The 18595-nt window shown below is 37.6% G+C and overlaps 1 long non-coding RNA gene across 1 annotated transcript; it reads right to left on the bottom strand.

Moving 5' to 3' along the window:
- Positions 1-6299: 6299 nt before the first annotated feature.
- On the bottom strand, positions 6300-11133 carry LOC124159881. Its single transcript, XR_006865044.1, has 3 exons — positions 11045-11133; positions 10490-10722; positions 6300-6675 (listed from the first exon to the last, which is right to left on the bottom strand). It is a non-coding gene; the product is annotated as an uncharacterized LOC124159881 (long non-coding RNA).
- Between the last annotated feature and the right edge of the window lie 7462 nt (positions 11134-18595).

The raw sequence follows: 18595 nt of genomic DNA, 5'->3' as shown, positions 1-18595 counted from the left end.
CACTTAACAGAGAGGGAATTTTCACATTGATAGCAATAATTAGGCTTCATTCCTGTATTTGTACGCAAGTGAAGGACAAGATTACACTAGCAGAGAGGGAATTTTAACATTGATAGCAATAATTAGGCTTCATTATTGTATGTGTACGCATGAGAAGGAAGGGATTACACTTAGCAGAGAGGGACTTTTCACATTGATAGCAATAATTAGGCTTCATTCCTGATTATGTACGCATGTAAAGCACAAGATGTCACTTAAAAGGGAAGGACTTTTCACATTGATAGCAATAATTAGGCTTCAATCTTGTACGTGTACGCATGTAAAGGACAAGATAACACTTAGCAGAGAGGGACTTTTCACATTGATAGCATTTATAAAGCTTCACTCCTGTTTGTGTACGCATGTAAAGGACAAGATTACACCAGCAGAGAAGGTTTTTTCACATTGATAGCAATAATTAGGCGTCATTCCTGATGTATATTTGTTTTAGCAGAAGTGCAATCTGTATGTCTTTTGTCATGACGTCAGCGGCGTCCTCTTCCAGGACGCCGAGTCAGTTGTTGGTAAAGTGTATTCCGGAATGGCGGTTACCTCCCTGGCCAGTGTGTGAGAAGAATATATACCTACTGTTATTTAGTTAAGACTAAGTGGTTATCATTCTTCACCCCTAATCCACAACATTATTGGCGACGAGGACTTACAAACTTATTGCAAGCCGCGGTGAATAGTTTTTTTCTCAACGTGTGAAGTGACGCCGCTGGAATGGCCGACGCCATTACATGTATTGGCACAATCGGAGCGCCGCCGAACTTTTCCTCTGGTGGCGCCGAGGAATGTGTTGTATTTCGTTAATATTCTTATTATTTGATATTTAAGAAGCCATACAGATGCAACCATTACAAGAACTTAACAACAACAATATTTTACCGTGACATGGTAACCTATAAACATATGAGAAACATTAAACATATGAGAAATTGCACTCTCTAACACTCCTCCTCAATTTCTCATTCATCTCCTCCCTTATCTTTTAATTTTATTCATTTAACACAATATACAACTTTACGCCATTAACCTTCAGCCAGACCAAGTTCTGCTCTGTGTTTTGAAAATGATGTACATGGTAACCCTTTGGTGAAAATGTCTGCTACTTTACAATCAGTAGGTATATATTGAACATCTAACAACTTCTTATTGACTAATTCTCTTACAAAATTATATTTTACATCAATATGCTTCATTCTCTTTTGATCCCGTTTTGACAAAGAATTAATACAAGCTTGATTATCCTCATATATAACAATTGGATGTTTCACCTGAATTTTCAATTCAACTAGTAAATTATACAACCAAAGCAGTTCTGCAGTAGCTGAAGCTAGGGCATAAAACTCAGCTTCAGTAGATGAAAGTGCAACTGTGCGCTGTTTTCTTGAAGCCCAAACAACTGCATCTCCATAAACTTTGAAAACATAGCCTGACACAGACTTACTATCATTATGATTAGCATAGTCTGCATCAGCATATCCAACAACATTGCTATCATTAAGACCTTTGAAGATCAACCCATGGTTCTTAGTTCCTTTTAAATAACACAGAACTCTTTTTAAACCAATCCAAAGAGCTTTAGTGGGTTTGGTCTGATATTGACCATAAAAACTAATTGATGCCGAAATATCTGCCCTTGTTGCTACACATGCATACATAAGTCCTCCTATTAACTCTCTATATCTATTATGTTGAATTGGTTCTGATTGAACATCACAGAATTTGCCAGATGCCAAAGGATCTCTTGGATTTGCTGTAACAATATTAAATCTCTCAAGTAATTTTTCAATATATTTAGTTTGACTTAGAAACATACTTCCCTCTCTTCTTTCTATCTTTATAACCAAGAAATAGTTTAATTCACCAAGATCTCTCATTTGAAATTCTTCTCTTAATTTTCTTACAGTACTCTCAATTGACACCTTTTCATTACTGGCGACAATGGGGTGCTCTCATAAAATTAAAAAGGTAATTTTTTTACATGTCTAGATAAGTAAGTTAAATTTATAAACATATGCGAAATATGACTTCATAATTCCCAATATTCTTGTTGATAGAGAGCATCAAAGTTCGCAAAAATTACTAAATTCTTTTGCGCTACAATAACGCCCTGTGACGTCAGAATGCTAGTAAGCAGACTCGCTCCATGGTAATAACAAAACAGTAACGACGACAACAAACATCTATGATGATACTGATTTATAACTTGAAGGGTGTGTGAAAACAGCTGTGAATAGTTTAATAGTTTTAGGGTGTGTGTATTGCGCAATGGTTGACTCCCACTTCGAAAAGACGCATTCTGGGAACATTCTGAAGGTAGTTTAATTTGGTAATTTTCTTATACTGTGAAAATCGCCGTAGATAAGGATGATGAAAAAGTAATAAGCGCTATTTGTCAAGACTGTGCTGCATCTTCCAGCATGCATACATTCTTTAAACCTGCCAATTATTCAGGATAAATATTTCACATGACAGATGATGAAATTAACATATAAAAAATAATTGTACAGAGAGATACATAGGTTTTTCTAAAACTGGGGCAAATAGTCTACCCTCTACTGGCACCACGTAAACGTATTGTTTACTGGACTCTGACGTCACGATCAGCCAACATGGCGATGGGTCGTTTGGAGCGCAAGATTCAAAGACAATTTTCAAATTGGAATGTTATGAATAATATGCAGGTTAGAGAAGTACTGCTTTCACTGTAATTTTCAGCACGAAGGATATTTTTTATCGCATAATCATCCATTATCAGTGGAATTCCCCATTATGTCATCTACATACAACAAAACATAGTCAATAGTAGAGCTTAGACATCTTACATACAAACATTTGTCACTTACTCATTGCTTATAGTTAATTTTGGTTATAAACTCATGAAATCTAAAGTTCCACTCCATAGGAGCCTGTTTAAGTCCATACAATGTTTTCTTTAACTTACAAACCAAGCCTTCTTTAACTTTCAAACCTCCAGGGGGTATCATATATATATATCTTCTTTCAACTCTCCATTTAAAAAGGCGTTCTTTACGTCCAATTGATGGGAATACATATTTTTATGATTAATTACACTTAACAGAGCTCTAAGTGATGACAATCTTGCTACAGGTCTCTGTATAATCTATACCTTGTTTTTGTGAACATCCCTTTGCCACTAACCTAGCTTTATATCTAATTATTTCTCCATTACCATCTATTTTTAGAGCAAAAACCCACTTGCATTTAATCGGTTTACTATCTGGTGGACATTGAACTAATTCCCAAGTTTTAGTTTTCTGAAGTGCATTCATTTCCTCCTGAACAGCCCTCATCCATTCCTTTGTATCACTCCTGCCTTCTATCTCATCAAAAGTTTCAGGAACACCCTCAGAAAAAGCTGTTGCCTTTAAAACTAAATTAGAATTATCTTCAATCGCGTGAGTTAGAGGTTTAGTGTTTTCATCAGTAAGAAAATGAGTCAACAAGCAGTGATCTATTTTATCTTGATCCTCTCTCTCTGAATCAAGTCATTATAAGCTAATGTCACATAACCTCTAAGATAAGTAGGTCTTTTTTACTACTCTTGTGCTCCTCCTCAATCCTTGATCTTCTTCCACATTTTCAGTTTCACTTCCGCTATCTTCTACATTTTCATTCTTACTCTCACTCCAGAGTTCTACATAATTTTCCCCATCAAATTTAGTCTTCTTTTCATTAAATATAACATCACATGCCGAGATCATTTTATTCTCAGTCAAACTCCACAACTTAAATCCAATGGGACAATAACCTATAAAAATACATGTCTTAGTCTTTTCATCAAATTTTCCTCTAAGTTCATTTTTGTTCTTTTTGACATAGGCAACACAACCAAAAACGGTGCGCACGCACGGTGCGCGGAAATCGGAAAAAGCCGGAAAAATTAAAAAATGACTTTTTTTAGTTATAAACTTGAAACTTCGCAGGTATGCTCAGAAATGATTGAAATTTAAGGATATGTACTTCATTTGACAAAGATCCCACCTGTTTCGCCCGAATAAAAACGCCCGTCTTCAATTTTCTCTGAAAATCTTCCAAAGTAAGCAGAAGGTGAAGTTATAGGTGGATTCTTGCAGAATAAAAAACCACATAACCTGTTGGCATGGTATTTTTTCTTTAATTTTCCGTTATCTTAAAGAATATCATCGATAAATTCTTACCGTGTTGTTACAAAATGGCGGATACTGTTTTACGTTGAGGTAGAGTTTCAAATGGGTTTTCGGCAAAGTCACGCGGAGTTACTTATATGAGAACATTTTTTGAAGATTTCTTGAGGTGTTTGTGCAGTTATCATTGAAATAAGTTTGCGACGCCGGAAATAACATTGATATTTCGATCGCGCGGCAGGGTTCGTCTCCGCGAGTCGGGAGTTGGATTAGCCGCGACGCGGTAAGATTATTGAAACTGTATGGGTTATAACGCTCAGCATTCACCGTTTTTATGTATTTCTTCAAGACACCGATCCTCAAATGGTCTATGGTTTTTCAGCCGAGGTGAGTGCACGTTTCATTGAAATTCATTTCGTTTTCTTTGGATACGATCGAAGACCATGCTTCTATTAAAAGCCTCGAAAAAGTGAGTTGTTTTCCTGGGACTCGTACAAAAAGACCTACCAAAAAGATACCAGCTGAGACTCATACCTTCTTTACTCTCCGATCCCTGAACCCCAGGATTCTACTGCGAAAACGGTCGTTTTATGACACCCCTGGGGTCTGGTTGCTGTGATAACCACAGTTAAATATTTACATCAGTTATAACTAACTGCTCCCTGTGTGACTATATACAAATGCTAGTGGAGGAGTAGATTTTTCAAAGATTGCATCTTGCATGCCAGAGCATTTTCAGGAGGTCGTTTGGAACACATCATTATGATCATAGCATAATATGACAAGCCGCCATTACAATGAATACTTACCATAAATGCTAACGTGATTGGACAACTTTGTGTTTACCTCTTAATTCTCTCTGCTGCTGCTGCTCCATCGTGGCTGGTGTTTTATATTTATTTAATATTATTTTATTGTTATACATTTCATTTTCTAAAATCAAGTAAGTGATTCTGATGGGTGGTTACAAAATGCTAATGGTACAAATTATGGCATAACATAAATTATGACATTACAGTATTTTACAGCAAACTTGGGCATTGCCCCAAAATTGAGCCATGAACCTCATTTAATAACTTACAAAAGATAAATGCAATAGTTCTTTGCTATTGTATCTATTCGTCGTCAAGTCTTGTCAATAAATTATTATTATTTAATACATTTATAAGTGACAATGTGGCAGACATAGTTAAATAAAAATCATCTGGAACTATCTTCTTCCGTGATGCCTTGTGATGTGGTATTCGTCCGAAACTTTAGGGATGCCGATATAACCACCAAAGAGACCACCGTGTCCTCATCAGGGCTGGTGAATACTTGACGAAGAGTATCCATTCACCAGCTGTGTTGTCTTGCGATGTGCTCTCGTTGTACTTTGCACTGTTGGTACAGCCAATTTCATGGTGATGTTGCTTGTGAGGCGCTGTATTTTCATAAAGCGGAATTAGTTTACTACATTATAAAACTTCTTTATTTTTGAAAAAAAAACTAATCTATTTTGTCATAGCCTAACCGACAAGGCTCAGGTCATTGAGATAATTTACAATATATATTTGAATTCAATGGCTGAGAATAGTTCCCACAAGTTCTCATTGCCAAAGCAATTGTTTTATGGCCACATGCGCATTTTTCAGGAAGTAAATGAACATTTATTAAGCGATTGAATTGTATATGCTCTCAAAAAATAGATTTAATAATTTCAGAAGAGAGACAAGATGTTGCTGAAGAAAGTAGAAAGTAGAGAAATAAATGGTACCTAATGGAAAGATGAAATTTAGAATGATTTAATAAAGTAGGTTTTATGCTATTTCAAATTGGAATTTCAAGTATTACGTGTTATCTTATTTTGCCTATGTCGAGAAGAAATTTTCTTTCAGAAACATGTGGCAGATATTAACTTCGGCGATATTGTGAATGTTGGATTAATTTTGTCATGAGCCAGATAGCTACCTTACATGTGATTCTAATATGACTTGATGTACATTGAAGACCAATGGACATCAAGTCATATTAGAATCACATGATGACCAATGAAATATCAATTCAAACGTGTGAAAGGAAGTTACTCTAAATTCTAAGATAAAGTAGATCTCAGATAGTATGGGTATCATGGAAGACTACCTGAAATTATAATTTGATGAAAACAAAGATTTCTCCTCATCCGTCCGCATTCCCAACGGCCATCACCTGCTCATTCCAGGAACACGCCGACTTATCTCTGTCCCCCTATACCATCGCAAGCCGCGCTCTCCTGGACTTGGGCCACAGAAGTTCTTTCGGTTGGACATGGGGAGATAGCTGGTCCACTTTGGCGACCACTGACTCGGATGCAGGATCTGGGGAAGGGAGAAAGCGATCGGTGGCTCTGCGCCCGCCAGCCCTTCCGTTCGTTTGGACGCTGAGTGCAGTTCCAATGTTCTAGTGCATGGATCGTATGAGTAATCCGGAAGGATATTGCACGCAGCGGGCAACTCCACGCCCTCCTTACCACAAGCTCAGTCATCTGCGAACACAAGTAGTCAGTTTAAGGCTAGTTGCAAGCCTCATTAGCAAGATCACAGCCATTGATTCTCTCCCTTAGTGAGAACTGTGGAGTGACAACAACGAAATTTGATGAATGGGAATTGAAAATTCTTGTCCGTTATATTGATAAAAGAGAAACATTTAAAAATCAACTGTGACTAAGAATGATACGGATTCCATATGACACCTGCAACAAAGATACAATCAAAGCAATGGAGGCATTAAAAGTCACCAAGCAAACCAAGAAAAGTTATGCGATCCTGAAACAATCGAAATATGATGCTACTCTGTTTTGAAACAAAAAAGAAGTGTTACTTTTGGATTTCATTCTGCCGGGATTAGCGATAATTGCAAATGCTTGGGGTAAAAAAACACACTGCGCGGAGCCATTCAAAATAAAATAAGAGACGTGCTGAATTCTGGAAGTGTTCTGATACATGACAACTCCCGTCCTCTAAGCGCTGGTGCAATCCAACTGTTCTTTGAGCAATTTCAATGGGACGTTTACGACCACCCTCTATGTATCTATGACTTGCATATTTCGTCGGAGAGACAATTTGGCTATGAGGGAAGCGTTTTAAAGCGGACGATTAGATTCAGGATGCCGGTAAAATGCATTGAAAGGCATTCGCAGCAACGATTCATGAAGAACAACCATTGCCGAGGCGATTGCGACGAAAGTTAAGCGAAAGTGTACTCAATATTTAGGGATGAAATGATTTTTAATCGATCACTTTGACTTTAATTCATGACCCGTTGGAGATTGGAAAAAACAGCCCTCGGAAATGAAAAAGAACACACAAAGCATAATTAAAAAATAAACAATACTCAGACACGGAACATTAAATCAGGAAGAACAAAAAGAAGGCAGAAAATACTGAATAGAAATGAAAAATATTCAGGTCAATAATATTACCCATTACATCTTAACTATCTATAGTTGAGGTGGTTGGTTGGTCGGGGGATCAGAAAACTAAAAACCTCGTCACATACCGCCATCGCACCAACCTCCACCCAGGTATAAAAATTATGCAATAAATGAAAGCGGTGATAGCATAAGATAAGTTATGTATTGCAATTCTGGATAGCACAGTTCATGCTACGAAAATGAAGTAAGATTCGGATGGAAGTTAATCCCGTGATACTTAATAGGTGAGTTGAGACTTTAAAGATTACTATAATAATCGAATTAGGACTTGTCATGAAAAACATTTCATCACATGTTTCTTTTGCGTATAATGAATAAGAACTTCTCCTTGGTGTTTATGTTTGGTAATAGGATACACAAAAACGTGAAAGAAAATGTGTAAATATATAAACTTAAGAAGGTACCGTGTTACCAAATCCAATTATGCAGGCAATTGAACGGAAAATACTGCATGTTCTAATTCTTCTACATCAGCATAATACTCCGCAAGCCACTTTTCGAGTGTTTGGCAGGGGGTGATTAATTACCAACTTGCAGCATGCAAGATGACCACCGCATGCACTACGAACGGTCATAGTAATATTACGCATAATAGCAAAATATAGGTCCATATTCATGTGATTTGGTTCAAATATTCACGCTTTAACTCGTACTTGTAAATTCATTGCTTTAACACAGCTAAATTAACATAAGAGCTCACTCTGCAACTATTCGCAGTAAAACGAACCTTGCGACCAAAGTACGTGACGTCACGAGAGGAATGTAGAGGGTCTCTTTTGTGGCGCCCTGACTCCCCTTCCCCCATCCCTTCTTCTTCTACTTCAATACCTCCCCTTAACAACCAGCTCTCCACCCTACGACGCGCCAACCAAACCCCTCCCAAAGGCCTTCGCGATGTACTGGGACTCGAAATCAGACCGACAATTTTGACTCTACCTTTGGGCTCTCTGTGCCCGGCAACCTCCCCTGACATCCTAAGTGATTCCCCGCCCTCCATTACCTCTCAGGACTGGTAGCAATAAGCTGTGCGTCACTTTGCGTGGGCTGCCCTCCTCATTCTAACATACCTAGTGAAGTTTTAGTCCCACAGCAGTTCGGTTAGGGTAAGAAGGTGTATCCTCCGTCGCTTAAGTGTAAGGGTGAGTCCTATTCTCGTAAATAACCTTTTAATCCATGATAATCTAATAATTTAATCATAAATGTTCATAATGTTTGATCAAGAAGGGAAAATTCTTTCGCAAATTATTTGGTCACAATTATTGGAGTTTTCGTTCCCACATCCTTGGTTTTGACTACATATTCCTTTCGAGTATAATGATTAAGAACTCTTCCGTTCATCAGTTCCAAATTTTTAGTGCTACAGCTTGAAGCTGCTTCTTGTTCTTTTTACAGTTTACGAAAGGTGGAGTGAACAATTCAATTAATCCAGTGAATGACACTGCAATCCTATAAGGAAGCTGTCAACGATCTCTTAAAGCCTTTGCCTCAACGCAAGGATAATTATAATTGGTTCTTCATCACGATAGAAGCAGTGTGCATGTCTCTTGGAATTATGTGAAGTTACCAAAATGTGTTACTCATCGGCTAAAGAGTGAGGTGAAAGTGTCTAGAGTTCATCAAATAATTCATTGTCAGTGTTGTGTTCACTGTGAAGTGCAGGTGAATATAAGTGTTTTGAAGAGTCGCTGTTGTAAAGCTGAGCTCTGTCGCCGATGGACCCGGTAACAAGTAAAAGGTAGGGAGTCTTCTCCTCTTGCAGTTTTATTCAACGTGGAGGTGAAACAGTTTTTGCAGAAAGTAATTTTTTAAATTGATTAATTTCCTTTTTTTTCTTATGGGAAGGAAAAGTCTTGGCCCAATTCGTGGGGTCTCTTTGAAAATGAAAAAATACTCTTGGAATGTTGGAGCTATCGGTTTTTGTAGTATAGCGGGATTAATAAAAAAGGATTTTCAGATTAGTTCAATAGGTAGGTATAAATGCCGTAGTATTGCTTTACGCTATCGCGTGACCTGGGAGAAGTAGATAAGCTTCTTTTCCCCTTCCCACTGCGCTGTTAACACATGAACGTGCAAATGTAAGTGATCCCTCGGATCAACTAATAATTAATCAATTAAGTGAATAATTAACTTGAACAGTTTACGGAGAAATCGAAACAGCTTGAGAACTGAAGTAAACCACGAGACTCTTCTTGTTGTACTGCCATAACTCGCGAGTTGCGAAAGAATATTCAAGGAAATTGACCGTTATTTTGTCGACTTACCTTGTGTTTAAAAGTTACGGGGCTGACGATACGTATCTCTTTAGCTTTTGTTGACTTCGACCATTATCATTAAATTACACAATACTGATAAGTTACACATTCAAAGATATTCTCATGCAGAAACGCGTTCATAACAATCTACAAACTCATTTAGTATCAATTTGTCAATTGAAATATCCCTCTAGCAAAGGTGACCAAGCTAATACCAATGAACTTGGCTTGTGCTGAAGCTGAAATTCATTGAATATTTCCGTACAGCTACTTCTTGAAACTTGAAAGGATGTAAGTGACGAATCATTGTGGCTTCGATGACCTGTTGCGAAATCTCCTTCACTCAACATCTCTAAACACAGAACTTCTAATAGGCATGCCTGGTGGCGCAAAGAAGTGGTGCCTAAAATCCGCAATAATTCTAATTAACAATGGTTTTATTTCGGGGAAAAATAAAGAAAAATTTGTATTAATTTAAAATACGTTTAAACCTACTCAAGATGCCAGTTTTTATGCCTTCAATGAAGAATAAAATTTGCCATATCAAAGATAATGGAATTGAGTCGTTACAAACTGATTAATTCTAATTATGAAATTATAACGACATGACTTACCTTGATTAAGATTCGACGATTAAGACCAAGAATGCTGTCTATCTTCACGGAAAAAAATCATTTTTATACGTCGGTCCTTATGCTCTCGTTGAAGTAGTAACTTTCGCAGGTGACTTATATCTTCAGTTGGTTCGTAATGAACCATTTAGCAATCTCTTTGTATAAAGAAAACGTCATCAGGTTACTCCACCCGGACATGGCTTAAGTTGAGCTTTGCTATCAGGGAAACGAATCTGCAAATGGCCAGAAAAAATAAATACTACTTTGCTATTATTATATTTCAATCAGGAGCTATTAATTTGATCGGCGTGCACATGAAAGTATAATGACATACTTATTTAGGCTTAGCGACACCGTTTTGAGGCCAAGAAAGGTGTGATAGCTACTTACGCCATTATAAATGAAAAATTCTACAAAGGAGCAGGCAAGTTAGTATCTGTAGCATAGTGAAAGAAGATGATCTTAATTAGTGACATGTTAATGCTTGTGGGTAATAATGATTAAAAATTACTTTCACGGTTCACTATTTCATAAAAATTACTTGTGCTCACTTACCTCAGTCAATACCGCTGCATTTCCTCGTAGTATTTCCGTTGATATGCAGCTTGTAGTAATCGCTCTCCATCCTCCTATCCGCATAATGAGGCGGTGACTTCAACGAACGGAAGAACCGGATGAAACAGTCCAGGAAATAAAATTATCAATTTAAAAACTTTCAGAAGTGTGACACTGCCGAAAGGACGGTTGGTGAGGGTATGGGGTGCGCTTTCTTCGTAAGTAGTGGGAGGGGGTGGTGCTGCTTTGGGGACCACAGTTGAATGCGGACCGTTGATGTACTGTTTTTCGTAATGCGATGACGTGTTTTGCAAACGTACCTAATGACCTTCGCAGATGACTAGAAAATTCTAGAACATTGATCACGTGTGGTTTGACCGTTGGCCGCTTAAGAAATTCCGCGCTATTTTTGTATATCAGCGGCACCAAATGAACGAATCTCATTGGTTAATCCTATTATTGATTTTCCGCGGGATATATTTTATTGTTTATAATATAGTTAATGACCGTATTTATTGATGTATTTTATTGGATAAAATTTCAAATGACCTTTACGATATCCAGCTGTTTTTTAAATAGATTTATCGTTGCCTAAATAAATAAATCGGTTCGAAATTATCGTGACGTCACAGGCACACGTCACATGGCTGACGGAGTTTCGGAACATCCCCTCCCTTTGTTTCTGGACTTCAGTTCGCGGCAAGCTGTCTTGGGGTTAAGAGGTGAGTACCTTAACTGCTTCTTTGGTGAATCCTTTTCATATTATATACAATTCACTTTAAACTTATTATCTGAATTGTAGGATACTTCGCAAATACAATTTATCGTGATCAGAGTGGCATATATTTTGAGTGACGATATGTATTACGCCACCTGCTTTCACATTCCAACTTTTATTACCACGTGTGAAAAGTATTAATATTACCTCGAAGTTAATATTAGTGTCACAGTAGTTTTTTTTTTAAAGAACGCTAGTGATAGGGAAGTATCCTCATCGATTAATACCGTCCTGTTTCTACTCTCTTTCTTGTGAACTAAAAATTTTTTACAGCTTTTGTGAAAAGTATGTCGGCAATGGACTAAATTCCGTACTTTATCTGTTTCCAGAGCTAATATTCGATCATTGAACGCGTCGGACCCTTGACTGAATTGATTTTTTTTCGAATGTAATAAGTGTAAATTATTAAAATTAAATTCCTTTATGAAGTGCCAACTTTTGAAATGAGTAAGTAACCTGTGAGTAGTTTTATCTTTACCTTTATCGTGTTTATTAGGAGATCAATGAATACGACTTGATTGTAGGAATTATGATCCTAACGGCAATCCGGTAGCTTACTTCTCGTACTCAAGCAGATTAGTTCCTTTTTTGACGAAGGTCAAACTGATGAATTTTATCGCTGTGACTGTAAAAATTAAGTATTAAAAGTAGACTTGGAACTGTGTATTTCATGCTAGCCAAGCTGCTTCGTTGCTGATTGTGAAAGAACCTGTAATTTCAAAATGAAGCCCCTATCCGCGATTTCTTCAGTTGCAAGTCAGGTACACTAATTTATCATTTAAAAATTTTCCCTGATTGGTGCCTGAATGGCGAGTAATTCCGCATAATTAAAGTTTCTACGAGGCATTTTAAATAGTCCTTGCTATTTAAGCTTCGGAAATTGCAATCTACTTAATTCGTTAAGACATGCATCTGCCACTCCGAAACCGCTCCGCATTTATTGTTCATATGATTTTGATTTAGAGGAAAAATAATAGAACATTAGCGATCATAATTTGATTTACAGCACTTCAATTGGCCCTTTCTTTTTTCCACTTATTTCACCTTTTGGTCGTTAGTAAGATAATTTGTTATAGCACATAATTTCACCATAATCCTTAAGTTAGGCTCCATGTATAGTGTAAACTTTTGTTGCGTGAATATTGCCAGCCATTAATGCGAACTTTTTCTTTTCAGGTCCTTGATTAATATTGGGTTAGCGAATCAGTGCAGTGAAACGGTTGGGGTTGAATGGGGTTTCAAGGAAGAGGAAGACAGAAGAAATATGGTGAGTCAATAGCAATCACTTCAGTTGATAAGTCTTTGAATATTCCCATACACAGATCTTCTGCTTCTCTTTTCTCTATTAGTAGCTAAATAAGAACTTAATCTTGTGCGGTGCGCAAAAATTAACTTATTCTGTGTTAATTTTTAAGACGATATTTCATCATTTACTATTTCATAATAGTTTTTTATGCTAGGAATCCTCAGCTGTTAACTGGTATGAACCTCCGTGACTATGGAGGCAACTAGGATGAATTAAAGTTGCTATAATTTTACGTAGTCCACGTGAATTTTGAGAGGTTACATTTTAATATTTAATCATGTCACGGTGAGAGCGATGGAATATCTCAAATGCTCTTTCATTACTTCATTTATGGTTTTTTAAATACGAAATCAGGGATCTTCCTTTTCCGCTCTTAAAATATACTGTTAAGTCGTCCGTCGAGGATTGCCTTCATCAGGCCATGAAGATCAGTTTCTTTAGTTATGTTCGATTACGATGGTGTGTATTCTACTTGAAGTGTTGACTAGGCTTTCTATTCTCTCCCACTCTTCTAAGGAATCCCGTAGTCCTCACTCGATCGATCTATTTAATTTTCATATAGCCGAATACCAATCAGTTTTTGCATTGCTGCCATTGCCCATGATTCATTGCCATAGAGAAGAATACTCGAATTGTAACTTCTGATAGGAGGTTTCCGAACTTCATGATAAAATTTCCTTCTTTAATAAGCAAATTGATGCAATATTTTTTCTGAAAGCTTCTCTTCGCCTGGGCTATTCTACTGATTATATCTCTCTTGTTTCTACACCTGGTAATCCTGCTTCCGAAATATTTAAACTGGCCGACCTCTTCCAATGTTTATGTCCATAGTTGTTTTACTATTCTTAACTTCCTATCGTTTGCTACACACTAGTATTTGATGCATGATTCTCAGATGGCATTGGTCGTTGTTTTGCCCATCTTCACTAGTATTTTTTTCTATTTTACAAATATTATAATCGTGTGATGATTTCTCCTCGTGGATATTCATCCATGTAAACTCCCAGTACTATCTTTGATGTAATCGGTGCCTTTTTAGTTGTAAACTATCACAATTACAAATGAAATAACACTACCTCAGATCACTTGACTTTGTTCGTAAATATTGATTCTTCATAGCTTAGCCCTATAAAATATCACCCACACTTGTTTTTTTTTTTATGAATTGTGGATCATTCACATGTCATTGTTCAACATTGTTTAATTAACTTCATTCAAAATTCTAAGCATGGAATTCCAATCCAAACTACTGCTGCGTCAAATTATTCAAGAAAGAAGAAGAGTAAAGGAATTTGGTGAGAAACTGGTCGACCTCGTCCAATGTTTGTCTCCATATTTTAATGCCCTTTTTTTGCTACACTCTAATATTTAGTATTCGATGTCCATTTAAATTAATTTCGTACTAAGTCACCCTCCTATACACGTCTCATACAGATAGTCAATCCATCTCTTCACTTTTATTAGTCATCGGTGATAAGTTCTCCGTTTTTGTCACTTACAGTATTCATCATACGCTCATTGTTTGACGAGGTTCCCCTTGCGAGACTCTACTTTTCCACGCGCACGATGTTTTTGTATTCCCAACCACGTTTCTCTGGTCTCCCTGGATTTACGACAAATATCTTTCCTTATTCTCGTTTAGCACTCCTCAGCTTTAGCGCTCTACTTACTTTAGTGGTGCCTTCAGTGAGATTGAAGACTTTTTGCGTGATCCATTCTGATGATTTTCCTTCTCCCAAGAACTTCTTCAGCTGCTTCCATTAGGCCACTTATCATTATCTCGCGACTCTCGTCATCTGATTTCTCGGTCACATCCGATGCTATTTTGTTCTACTCTGCCTCCTGAAATTACACTTGATACCAAGTTTTATTTATTTTCAACATGCTAAATGCTTTTCATCGCTTTCTTATTTTTTTCATTTTTTGGGAACTTAATATCGCAATGGCACATAGCCTCGGTCTTTTATATCCCAAGGTAATGTTTGACGTCCATTTTCTAGTTCATGAATCAACCTCAAAATGTTCCTAGCATTTCATAAACTTAGAATCTCTCATCTCTACTAGCAATTTCCTTCTATATCGTCTTCGGCTGTGTTTATTTAATTTTGTATTCGCAACCACTAACAATGTTCTTTGTTATTCCTTCATTTTGGATACATCATCTCTGTTTCTCGGTTTTTCTCCCGTCTCGAAATTCGCCAGTGAAGGCATTATATTCATTGAGAATAATTACATTTTCTTCACCTCTAACCCGCTTGAATATTACCGTGATATCTTGATAACACTTGCTACACTTCTGCAATTTGTCAACTTTTATGAAGGCTTACAAATATTTGGAGATGCAACAGTAATTGGCTTTGTTTTATACCTTAACCATTACCAACCTTTCATCATGCATTAGGTGGCTCATTAATCGGCGCTTTTGCTAAGCATCATACCTATTCCAGCATTAACGTTCGTTACCGTATTCCAGCATAGCCTTAAATAATTTACCCGGCATTGAATGCACTTACCCTTCGTGAATTAGACAGTAGCTTCCACTCCATAAGTCTTCCACTTCCGGCATTTTATTTCGCTGGCTCTTCATTCGTCGAGGAGCATTCTTCGAATTTCCACCTTCAAGTTTTCTGGCCGTTGTCAAGTTCGAAGCGTACTCAGTAGGCATGTAATTGATATTACTACGCCTGTAATGAGGGATGTATCGATTTTTTAATCACTGTAAACCTAAACAAAGGTATTTCTCTACTTTACCCACAGATTCCATTATTTTACATAATGGTTACATAAAGATACTCCTAATTGAAAGGTAAATCTCCTGATGGATTTTATCCATTGGGTTGTGGCAAATAGCTTTCGTTGACGGTGGAAGTTTCATAGCTCCATCACCATGGCTACTCATTGCCTTAGGACGCATCCTTAAATTATTCAGCCTGTTCGGGTTACAGCGTTTACCCTGCATATAATGTACTTAAGACCTTCATTGCCTCGTAAAAATTCAATGGATACAATTGTCTGTCGTGTGTCAGGGAACAGACTCAGTGACGTGACCACAAAAGAGAACACATACAACCACATCAAAACAGTGCTGCCAATATATCGCAGTGGGTTTTTTAGTTACACGTAACATATTTACAACACAGCATCTCCTCTAACTATATCATGCTTTTCCTTAAAAAATGAAACAATATTCATAAGTTAACATTTTGTACTAAACTCAACCTTTATCTAAATTTTGCAACTGTAAATGCTTTCAAATGTTTCCTTAAAATGCTGGCTACCATTTCTTTAGTTGGGGTGTACCTTTAAGGTTCAACCTTAAAATACTCTAACCCCTCTAACAAAGTGATAGCGATCATCACTGTGTTGGTGAAAAAACTTTTAAGGCTCTGTCGCTGCGTCAAAATCCGGGGGGCCCCAACATTTTCACGACGAATGCTGGTCGCTTTCTCAAGGGAATAAGTTGAAGTAGGGATTTTTGTTCATATATTGAAATAGGAATTCGGAGATGGGAGTTGGAGGTTGGAGGAGTAGGTTGTTGAATGTTTTTCCGAATTGCGGGTTGCTAAGAACGAATTATTTTTACTCCGATGTCACAGTTAAGATTATTCTTCTCCCTATTTTTTATTTCAATGGCTTCTCTGGGACTCTCTGTTAAAAGCCTTTCACATAGGCGACAATTTCTGTTCCTTTAAGGTCGACTGCGTGGCCCAGCTCTGCGTGTTCGTCTACCGTGGACTTAGTTGACTACCCCAGTCGACTCGCCCTCTCGTGTACCTCCTGGCGTGTTCTAACTCATCCGCCTCTTCCGCCGATGTAGTTCTTCCCACAGGTTTGACAATGGATCCGGTAGACCCCTTCGACTTGTAGTGGTGCTCTGTGCTTGACGGATTTAAAGAGATTTTTTATCTGCACGTGAGGAGAGAAGATTGTCCTTATCTGACATGTTTTAGGATATTTCCAAATTTTTCCGTCGTCCCCTTTATATGCAGTAGGCTTTCTTTCGGTCGCTGAGGTTATTTGTTGAGGAGTTCGCTGCTTCTGCGGTGTTTTCCTTGTCCTCATAATTCTTTTTCATGACTTTATTGAATGCTGGTGAGATAATTCTGTCGTAGCATTCATTTCGCCGCAGGAAGGCCTCTAGTTTCCGCCTTTCTTCGGTTGAGTAGTTTAGGTGTCTCAAGGTGTTCACTACTACATTTATTCGTGCTGAGTAATGAGTATATGCCCATGTTCCAATTCCCTCTTTTTCCACCAGAAAGTCCAATAATAGAAGTTCTCCGTCTTCCTCCATTGTAAACTTCATATGGTCGTTGATCCCGTTCAAATAATTTAATCTACCAATATTCCATCGCTTCTATTTATTACACTCATATCAAGAGCAGTTATCACTGCATCGAGGTCTTTCAATTCAAACGTAATCAGAAATTTACTTTTTTGCACAACATGCCTTTTCAACACAGCAATATGGTAGTTTCCTTCATCAAAGAAAACGAAAAGCATTGATTGCGATTCGTTACCCACCATTAGTGTATTCATAATACACAAATAATTTGGTTTTTGAAATACCGGTTTAGACGAATGGCAAGGGTCAAATTTTATCCTCATTTGAAAAAGGCCAGATTGGCGCCCATGCGATTCCACTCCACGTGACGTCACAGGGACCTAGTTTCTACACGAGAGGATAGGAGTTATACATCGTCTGAGGTTACCAATGCATGCATGAGGCACAGAGCTCAGGGAAACATGTCTTAATAATCACCTATTAAAACTGGCTAAGGTCGGAAAGTTTTCTTCGTTTGATAGGGTATTAATAAACCTTTTTTAAGCCAAGCGCTACCAGCCAGCAAGGTACTTAGCTACCCGCTAGCATCCTGCGTCCTATCAGCGCTCAGAGCCTCGATCAAGGTCACTTCACGAGGCGGGGGAGGGAACCAGAAATGCGTCGCACGGACTTTTTCCCATCATTCCTACTTACGCGTCGCGTTTTCGCGCGTAAGTAGGAAACTCGCTTAATGCAAGCGCGAAAACGCTCGTATCTTCGCGTTTTCGCGCGCTTGAAATTTTTCACTTTTCATTTAATCGCGAAAAATAGATATCGTCATTTAAAAATCTAAAAGCGTGAAATACGTACTCCAGGAGTAATAATCTTTCGATTTAGGCAATAAAAAAATAATAGGAAATCACCCTATTGCACATAAACAAAAATAAATATATCGCACATCAAGAATGTAACCCTCTAACCCTTTTTTAAACACCCTTTTTTTGGTTCAAAGTCACACTGATTTTAATTCCATTGATGTAAACAAATTTTACCTCATTCCATTCTTGAGACGATTTTTTTGACCAAACGAAGCCTTTCTTTAACTTGCTTACTTTCTCTTTTCCTGTAATTTTCGTATCCTCTGGTTGCATCATATAAATGTCTTATTTTAGTGCTCCATTAAAGAATGCCGTATTAATGTCTCAG

Source organism: Ischnura elegans, chromosome 5 (genome assembly GCF_921293095.1).
Source record: "Ischnura elegans chromosome 5, ioIscEleg1.1, whole genome shotgun sequence".
Lineage (NCBI taxonomy): Eukaryota > Metazoa > Arthropoda > Insecta > Odonata > Coenagrionidae > Ischnura > Ischnura elegans.
The sequence above is the reverse complement of the archived record's forward strand: the minus strand, read 5'-3'. Positions and strand labels throughout refer to the sequence as shown.